The following is a 7,500-nucleotide window of genomic DNA, read 5'->3' on the forward strand; positions in this document are numbered from 1 at the left end:
CGTCTGATCTTGAAAGATAAGCCGCGCCAGGCCTAGTTAGTACATGGATGGGAGACCACCTGGGAATATCAGGTGCTGTAGGCCTTTTTTTTTCTCTTTTGATCCGGCTTCCTTCAATGCTGGTTTTCAGATGTATAAGTGATGTAGGTCATTAGGAAGCCAAATCCTACAGCCACACCACCCTGAACAAGCCTGATCTTGGAAGCTAAGCAGAGCCGGGCCTGGTTAGTACTTGGATGCGAGACCACCTGGGAATACCAGGTGCTGTAGGCCCTTTTTTTTTTCTCTCTTGTTCCGACTTCCTTCAATGCTGGTTTTGAGATGTATAAGAGATGTAGGTCAATAGGAAACCAAAACCTACAGCTACACATCTCTAAAGAAGCCCAATCTCATTTGATCTTGGAAGCTAAGCAGGGCCAGGCCTGGTTAGTACTTGGATGGGAGACCACCTGGGAATACCAGGTGCTGTAGGCTTTTTTTTTTCTCTCTTGTTCCGGCCTCCTTCAATGCTGGTTTTGAGATGTATAAGAGATGTAGGTCAATAGGAAACCAATACCTACAGCCACACCACCCTGAACAAGCCCAATCTCGTCTGATCTTGAAAGCTAAGCAGGTCCGGGCCTGGTTAGTACTTTTTTTTTTCTCTCTTGTTCTGGCTTCCTTCAATGCTGGTTTTAAAATGTATAAGTGATGTAGGTTATTAGAAAACCAATACCTACAGCCACACCACCCTGGACAAGCCCAATCTCGTCTGATCTTGAAAGATAAGCAGTGCCGGGCCTGGTTAGTACTTGGATGGGTGACCACCTGGAAATACCAGGTGCTGTAGGCTTTTTTTTTTCTCTCTTGTTCCGGCCTCCTTCAATGCTGGTTTTGAGATGTATAAGAGATGTAGGTCAATAGGAAACCAATACCTACAGCCACACCACCCTGAACAAGCCTGATCTTGGAAGCTAAGCAGAGCCAGGCCTGGTTAGTACTTGGATGGGAGACCACCTGGGAATACCAGGTGCTGTAGGCCTTTTTTTCTTCTCTCTTGTTCCGGCTTCCTTCAATGCTGGTTTCTAGATGTATAAGAGATGTAGGTCAATATTAAAACAATACCTACAGCCACACCACTCTGAACAAGCCCAATCTCATCTGATCTTGGAAGCTAAGCAGGGCCGGGACTGGTTAGTACTTGGATGGGAGACAACCTGGGAATACCAGGTGCTGTAGGCCTTTTTTTTTCTCTCTTGTTCCGGCTTCCTTCAATGCTGGTTTTGAGATTATAAGAGATGTAGGTCAATACTAAACCAATACCTACAGATACACATCTCTGAACAAGCCCAATCTCGTTTGATCTTGGAAGTTAAGCAGGGCCGGACCTGGTTAGTACTTTGATGGGAGACCACCTGGGAATACCAGGTGCTGTAGGCCTTTTTTTTTTCTCTCTTGTTCCGGCTTCCTTCAATGCTGGTTTTGAGATGTATAAGAGATGTAGGTCAATAGGAAACCAATACCTACAGCCCCACTACCCTGAACAAGCCCAATCTCATCTGATCTTGGAAGCTAAACAGGGCCGGGCCTGGTTAGTACTTGGATGGGAGACCACCTGGCAATACCAGCTGCTGTAGGCCTTTTTTTTATCTCTCTTGTTCGGGCTTCCTTCAATGCTGGTTTTGAGATGTATAAGAGATGTAGGTCAATAGGCAACCAATACCTACAACCACACCACCCTGAACAAGCCCAATCTCGTCTGATCTTGGAAGCTAAGCAGGGCCAGGCCTGGTTAGTACTTGGATGGGAGACCACCTGGGAATACCAGGTGCTGTAGGCCTTTTTTTTTTCTCTCTTGTTCCGGCTTCCTTCAATGCTGGTTTTGAGATATATAAGAGATGTAGGTCAATAGGAAACCAACACCTACAGCCACACCACCCTGAACAAGCCCAATCTCGTCTGATCTTGCAAGCTAAGCAGGGCTAGGCCTGGTTAGTACTTAAATGGGAGACCACCTGGAATAACAGGTGCTATAGGCTTTTTTTTTTTCTCTCTTGTTCCATCTTCCTTCAATGCTTGTTTTTAGATGTATAAGAGATGTAGGTCAATAGGAAAACAATACCTACAGCCACACCACCCTGAACAAGCCCAATCTCGTCTAATCTTGGAAGCTAAGCAGGCTGGGCCTGGTAGTACTTGCATGGAGACCACCTGGAAATACCAGGTGCTGTAGGCTTTTTTTTTTCTCTCTTGTTCCGGCCTCCTTCAATGCTGGTTTTGAGATGTATAAGAGATGTAGGTCAATAGGAAACCAATACCTACAGCCACACCACCCTGAACAAGCCCAATCTCATCTGATCTTGGAAGCTAAGCAGAGCCCGGTCTGGTTAGTACTTGGATGGGAGACCACCTGGGAATACCAGGTGCTGTAGTCCTTTTTTTCTTCTCTCTTGTTCCGGCTTCCTTCAATGCTGGTTTCTAGATGTATAAGAGATGTAGGTCAATATGAAAACAATACCTACAGCCACACCACCCTGAACAAGCCCAATCTCATCTGATCTTGGAAGCTAAGCAGGGCCGGGCCTGGTTAGTACTTGGATGGGAGACCACCTGGGAATACCAGGTGCTGTAGGCCTTTTTTTTTTCTCTCTTGTTCTGGCTTCTTCAATGCTGGTGTTGAGATGTATAAGAGATGTAGGTCAATAGGAAACTAATACCTACAGCCACTCCACCTTGAACAAGCGCAATCTCGTCTGATCTTGAAAGATAAGCCGCGCCAGGCCTAGTTAGTACATGGATGGGAGACCACCTGGAATACCAGGTGTTGTAGGCCTTTTTTTTCCCTCTCTTGTTCCGGCTTCCTTCAATGCTTATTTTGAGATGTATAAGTGATGTAGGTCATTAGGAAACCAATACCTACAGCCACACCACCCTGAACAAGCCCAATCTCATCTGATCTTGGAAGCTAAGCAGGGCCAGGCCTGGTTAGTACTTGGATGAGAGACCACCTGGGAATACCAGGTGCTGTAGGCCCTTTTTTTTTTCTCTCTTGTTCCGACTTCCTTCAATGCTGGTTTTGAGATGTATAAGAGATGTAGGTCAATAGGAAACCAAAACCTACAACTACAGCTACACATCTCTAAAGAAGCCCAATCTCGTTTGATCTTGGAAGCTAAGCAGGGCCAGGCCTGGTTAGTACTTGGATGGGAGACCACCTGGGAATACCAGGTGCTGTAGGCTTTTTTTTTTCTCTCTTGTTCCGGCCTCCTTCAATGCTGGTTTTGAGATGTATAAGAGATGTAGGTCAATAGGAAACCAATACCTACAGCCACACCACCCTGAACAAGCCCAATCTCGTCTGATCTTGAAAGCTAAGCAGGTCCGGGCCTGGTTAGTACTTTTTTTTTTCTCTCTTGTTCTGGCTTCCTTCAATGCTGGTTTTAAAATGTATAAGTGATGTAGGTTATTAGAAAACCAATACCTACAGCCACACCACCCTGGACAAGCCCAATCTCGTCTGATCTTGAAAGATAAGCAGTGCCGGCCTGGTTAGTACTTGGATGGGTGACCACCTGGAAATACCAGGTGCTGTAGGCTTTTTTTTTTCTCTCTTGTTCCGGCCTCCTTCAATGCTGGTTTTGAGATGTATAAGAGATGTAGGTCAATAGGAAACCAATACCTACAGCCACACCACCCTGAACAAGCCTGATCTTGGAAGCTAAGCAGAGCCAGGCCTGGTTAGTACTTGGATGGGAGACCACCTGGGAATACCAGGTGCTGTAGGCCTTTTTTTCTTCTCTCTTGTTCCGGCTTCCTTCAATGCTGGTTTCTAGATGTATAAGAGATGTAGGTCAATATTAAAACAATACCTACAGCCACACCACTCTGAACAAGCCCAATCTCATCTGATCTTGGAAGCTAAGCAGGGCCGGGACTGGTTAGTACTTGGATGGGAGACAACCTGGGAATACCAGGTGCTGTAGGCCTTTTTTTTTCTCTCTTGTTCCGGCTTCCTTCAATGCTGGTTTTGAGATTATAAGAGATGTAGGTCAATACTAAACCAATACCTACAGATACACATCTCTGAATAAGCCCAATCTCGTTTGATCTTGGAAGTTAAGCAGGGCCGGACCTGGTTAGTACTTTGATGGGAGACCACCTGGGAATACCAGGTGCTGTAGGCCTTTTTTTTTTCTCTCTTGTTCCGGCTTCCTTCAATGCTGGTTTTGAGATGTATAAGAGATGTAGGTCAATAGGAAACCAATACCTACAGCCCCACTACCCTGAACAAGCCCAATCTCATCTGATCTTGGAAGCTAAACAGGGCCGGGCCTGGTTAGTACTTGGATGGGAGACCACCTGGCAATACCAGCTGCTGTAGGCCTTTTTTTTATCTCTCTTGTTCCGGCTTCCTTCAATGCTGGTTTTGAGATGTATAAGAGATGTAGGTCAATAGGCAACCAATACCTACAACCACACCACCCTGAACAAGCCCAATCTCGTCTGATCTTGGAAGCTAAGCAGGGCCAGGCCTGGTTAGTACTTGGATGGGAGACCACCTGGGAATACCAGGTGCTGTAGGCCTTTTTTTTTTCTCTCTTGTTCCGGCTTCCTTCAATGCTGGTTTTGAGATATATAAGAGATGTAGGTCAATAGGAAACCAACACCTACAGCCACACCACCCTGAACAAGCCCAATCTCGTCTGATCTTGCAAGCTAAGCAGGGCTAGGCCTGGTTAGTACTTAAATGGGAGACCACCTGGGAATAACAGGTGCTATAGGCTTTTTTTTTTTCTCTCTTGTTCCATCTTCCTTCAATGCTTGTTTTTAGATGTATAAGAGATGTAGGTCAATAGGAAAACAATACCTACAGCCACACCACCCTGAACAAGCCCAATCTCGTCTAATCTTGGAAGCTAAGCAGGGCTGGGCCTGGTTAGTACTTGCATGGGAGACCACCTGGAAATACCAGGTGCTGTAGGCTTTTTTTTTTCTCTCTTGTTCCGGCCTCCTTCAATGCTGGTTTTGAGATGTATAAGAGATGTAGGTCAATAGGAAACCAATACCTACAGCCACACCACCCTGAACAAGCCCAATCTCATCTGATCTTGGAAGCTAAGCAGAGCCCGGTCTGGTTAGTACTTGGATGGGAGACCACCTGGGAATACCAGGTGCTGTAGTCCTTTTTTTCTTCTCTCTTGTTCCGGCTTCCTTCAATGCTGGTTTCTAGATGTATAAGAGATGTAGGTCAATATGAAAACAATACCTACAGCCACACCACCCTGAACAAGCCCAATCTCATCTGATCTTGGAAGCTAAGCAGGGCCGGGCCTGGTTAGTACTTGGATGGGAGACCACCTGGGAATACCAGGTGCTGTAGGCCTTTTTTTTTTCTCTCTTGTTCTGGCTTCCTTCAATGCTGGTGTTGAGATGTATAAGAGATGTAGGTCAATAGGAAACTAATACCTACAGCCACTCCACCTTGAACAAGCGCAATCTCGTCTGATCTTGAAAGATAAGCCGCGCCAGGCCTAGTTAGTACATGGATGGGAGACCACCTGGGAATACCAGGTGTTGTAGGCCTTTTTTTTCCCTCTCTTGTTCCGGCTTCCTTCAATGCTTATTTTGAGATGTATAAGTGATGTAGGTCATTAGGAAACCAATACCTACAGCCACACCACCCTGAACAAGCCCAATCTCATCTGATCTTGGAAGCTAAGCAGGGCCAGGCCTGGTTAGTACTTGGATGAGAGACCACCTGGGGATACCAGGTGCTCTAGGCCTTTTTTTTTTCTCTCTTATTCCGGCTTCCTTCATTGCTGGTTTTGAGATATATAAGAGATGTAGGTCAATAGAAAACCAATACCTACAGCCACACCACCCTGAACAAGCCCAATCTCGTCTGATCTTGGAAGCTAAGCAGCGCTAGGCCTGGTTAGTACTTGGATGGGAGACCACCTGGGAATAACAGGTGCTATAGGCTTTTTTTTTTCTCTCTTGTTCCGGCTTCCTTCAATGCTTGTTTTTAGATGTATAAGAGATGTAGGTCAATAGGAAACCAATACCTACAGCCACACCACCCTGAACAAGCCCAATCTCGTCTGATCTTGGAAGCTAAGCAGGGCTGGGCCTGGTTAGTACTTGGATGGGAGACCACCTGGAAATACCAGGTGCTGTAGGCTTTTTTTTTCTCTCTTGTTCCGGCCTCCTTCAATGCTGGTTTTGAGATGTATAAGAGATGTAGGTCAATATGAAAACAATACCTACAGCCACACCACCCTGAACAAGCCCAATCTCATCTGATCTTGGAAGCTAAGCAGGGCCGGGCCTGGTTAGTACTTGGATGGGAGACCACCTGGGAATACCAGGTGCTGTAGGCCTTTTTTTTTTCTCTCTTGTTCTGGCTTCCTTCAATGCTGGTGTTGAGATGTATAAGAGATGTAGGTCAATAGGAAACTAACACCTACAGCCACTCCACCTTGAACAAGCACAATCTCGTCTGATCTTGAAAGATAAGCCGCGCCAGGCCTAGTTAGTACATGGATGGGAGACCACCTGGGAATATCAGGTGCTGTAGGCCTTTTTTTTTCTCTTTTGATCCGGCTTCCTTCAATGCTGGTTTTCAGATGTATAAGTGATGTAGGTCATTAGGAAGCCAAATCCTACAGCCACAACACCCTGAACAAGCCCAATCTCGTCTGATCTTGGAAGCTAAGCAGAGCCGGGCCTGGTTAGTACTTGGATGCGACACCACCTGGGAATACCAGGTGCTGTAGGCCCTTTTTTTTTTCTCTCTTGTTCCGACTTCCTTCAATGCTGGTTTTGAGATGTATAAGAGATGTAGGTCAATAGGGAACCAATACCTACAGCCATACCACCCTGAACAAGCCCAATCTCGTCTGATCTTGAAAGCTAAGCAGGTCCGGGCCTGGTTAGTACTTTTTTTTTTCTCTCTTGTTCTGGCTTCCTTCAATGCTGGTTTTGAGATGTATAAGTGATGTAGGTCATTAGGAAACCAATACCTACAGCCACACAACCCTGAACAAGCCCAATCTTGTCTGATCTTGGAAGCTAAGCAGTGACAGGCCTGGTTAGTACTTGGATGGGAGACCACCTGGGAATACCATGTGCTGTAGGCCTTTTTTTTTTCTCTCTTGTTCCGGCTTCCTTCAATGCTGGTTTTTAGATGTATAAGAGATGTAGGTCAATAGGAAAATAATACCTACAGCCACACCACCCTGAACAAGCCCAATCTCGTCTGATCTTGGAAGCTAAGCAGAGCCAGGCCTTGTTAGTACTTGGATGCGAGACCACCTGGGAATACCAGGTGCTGTAGGCCCTTTTTTTTTCTCTCTTGTTCCGACTTTCTTCAATGCTGGTTTTGAGATCTATAAGAGATGTAGGTCAATAGGAAACCAATACCTACAGCCACACCACCCTGAACAAGCCCAATTTCGTCTGATCTTGGAAGCTAAGCAGGGCTGGGCCTGGTTAGTACTTGGATGGGAGACCACCTGGAAA

The 7,500-nt window shown here is 46.0% G+C and overlaps 4 non-coding genes and 27 pseudogenes across 4 annotated transcripts; all 31 read left to right on the forward strand.

Moving 5' to 3' along the window:
- The first annotated feature begins 164 nt into the window (after window positions 1–164).
- Window positions 165–273, forward strand: LOC142110582 (5S ribosomal RNA; annotated as a pseudogene).
- An 82-nt stretch (window positions 274–355) lies between these two features.
- On the forward strand, window positions 356–474 carry LOC142110169 (5S ribosomal RNA; annotated as a pseudogene).
- Window positions 475–713: 239 nt separating this feature from the next.
- On the forward strand, window positions 714–832 carry LOC142109991 (5S ribosomal RNA; annotated as a pseudogene).
- An 80-nt stretch (window positions 833–912) lies between these two features.
- On the forward strand, window positions 913–1,021 carry LOC142110559 (5S ribosomal RNA; annotated as a pseudogene).
- An 81-nt stretch (window positions 1,022–1,102) lies between these two features.
- Window positions 1,103–1,221, forward strand: LOC142110057 (5S ribosomal RNA; annotated as a pseudogene).
- A 79-nt stretch (window positions 1,222–1,300) lies between these two features.
- Window positions 1,301–1,419, forward strand: LOC142110276 (5S ribosomal RNA; annotated as a pseudogene).
- An 81-nt stretch (window positions 1,420–1,500) lies between these two features.
- On the forward strand, window positions 1,501–1,619 carry LOC142110334 (5S ribosomal RNA; annotated as a pseudogene).
- Window positions 1,620–1,700: 81 nt separating this feature from the next.
- LOC142109703 (5S ribosomal RNA) lies at window positions 1,701–1,819 on the forward strand (annotated as a pseudogene).
- Window positions 1,820–1,900: 81 nt separating this feature from the next.
- LOC142110529 (5S ribosomal RNA) lies at window positions 1,901–2,018 on the forward strand (annotated as a pseudogene).
- A 277-nt stretch (window positions 2,019–2,295) lies between these two features.
- Window positions 2,296–2,414, forward strand: LOC142110145 (5S ribosomal RNA; annotated as a pseudogene).
- Window positions 2,415–2,495: 81 nt separating this feature from the next.
- On the forward strand, window positions 2,496–2,614 carry LOC142110551 (5S ribosomal RNA). Its single transcript, XR_012680537.1, has one exon. It is a non-coding gene; the product is annotated as a 5S ribosomal RNA (ribosomal RNA).
- A 279-nt stretch (window positions 2,615–2,893) lies between these two features.
- Window positions 2,894–3,012, forward strand: LOC142109743 (5S ribosomal RNA; annotated as a pseudogene).
- An 88-nt stretch (window positions 3,013–3,100) lies between these two features.
- LOC142110346 (5S ribosomal RNA) lies at window positions 3,101–3,219 on the forward strand (annotated as a pseudogene).
- A 239-nt stretch (window positions 3,220–3,458) lies between these two features.
- Window positions 3,459–3,576, forward strand: LOC142110387 (5S ribosomal RNA; annotated as a pseudogene).
- Window positions 3,577–3,656: 80 nt separating this feature from the next.
- Window positions 3,657–3,765, forward strand: LOC142110560 (5S ribosomal RNA; annotated as a pseudogene).
- Window positions 3,766–3,846: 81 nt separating this feature from the next.
- On the forward strand, window positions 3,847–3,965 carry LOC142110058 (5S ribosomal RNA; annotated as a pseudogene).
- A 79-nt stretch (window positions 3,966–4,044) lies between these two features.
- On the forward strand, window positions 4,045–4,163 carry LOC142110249 (5S ribosomal RNA; annotated as a pseudogene).
- Window positions 4,164–4,244: 81 nt separating this feature from the next.
- LOC142110335 (5S ribosomal RNA) lies at window positions 4,245–4,363 on the forward strand (annotated as a pseudogene).
- Window positions 4,364–4,444: 81 nt separating this feature from the next.
- LOC142109704 (5S ribosomal RNA) lies at window positions 4,445–4,563 on the forward strand (annotated as a pseudogene).
- An 81-nt stretch (window positions 4,564–4,644) lies between these two features.
- LOC142110315 (5S ribosomal RNA) lies at window positions 4,645–4,763 on the forward strand (annotated as a pseudogene).
- Window positions 4,764–4,844: 81 nt separating this feature from the next.
- On the forward strand, window positions 4,845–4,963 carry LOC142109944 (5S ribosomal RNA; annotated as a pseudogene).
- An 80-nt stretch (window positions 4,964–5,043) lies between these two features.
- On the forward strand, window positions 5,044–5,162 carry LOC142110146 (5S ribosomal RNA; annotated as a pseudogene).
- An 81-nt stretch (window positions 5,163–5,243) lies between these two features.
- On the forward strand, window positions 5,244–5,362 carry LOC142110606 (5S ribosomal RNA). Its single transcript, XR_012680548.1, has one exon. It is a non-coding gene; the product is annotated as a 5S ribosomal RNA (ribosomal RNA).
- A 281-nt stretch (window positions 5,363–5,643) lies between these two features.
- LOC142110323 (5S ribosomal RNA) lies at window positions 5,644–5,762 on the forward strand (annotated as a pseudogene).
- Window positions 5,763–5,843: 81 nt separating this feature from the next.
- LOC142110168 (5S ribosomal RNA) lies at window positions 5,844–5,962 on the forward strand (annotated as a pseudogene).
- An 80-nt stretch (window positions 5,963–6,042) lies between these two features.
- LOC142110673 (5S ribosomal RNA) lies at window positions 6,043–6,161 on the forward strand. Its single transcript, XR_012680613.1, has one exon. It is a non-coding gene; the product is annotated as a 5S ribosomal RNA (ribosomal RNA).
- A 79-nt stretch (window positions 6,162–6,240) lies between these two features.
- On the forward strand, window positions 6,241–6,359 carry LOC142110617 (5S ribosomal RNA). The gene has a single exon (XR_012680559.1). It is a non-coding gene; the product is annotated as a 5S ribosomal RNA (ribosomal RNA).
- A 280-nt stretch (window positions 6,360–6,639) lies between these two features.
- On the forward strand, window positions 6,640–6,758 carry LOC142110300 (5S ribosomal RNA; annotated as a pseudogene).
- A 241-nt stretch (window positions 6,759–6,999) lies between these two features.
- LOC142110356 (5S ribosomal RNA) lies at window positions 7,000–7,118 on the forward strand (annotated as a pseudogene).
- Window positions 7,119–7,199: 81 nt separating this feature from the next.
- LOC142110375 (5S ribosomal RNA) lies at window positions 7,200–7,318 on the forward strand (annotated as a pseudogene).
- An 81-nt stretch (window positions 7,319–7,399) lies between these two features.
- Window positions 7,400–7,500, forward strand: part of LOC142109902 (5S ribosomal RNA) — a 119-nt pseudogene continuing 18 nt past the window's right edge.

This window comes from Mixophyes fleayi, assembly GCF_038048845.1.
Source record: "Mixophyes fleayi isolate aMixFle1 chromosome 3 unlocalized genomic scaffold, aMixFle1.hap1 SUPER_3_unloc_1, whole genome shotgun sequence".
Taxonomy (NCBI): Eukaryota; Metazoa; Chordata; class Amphibia; order Anura; family Limnodynastidae; genus Mixophyes; species Mixophyes fleayi.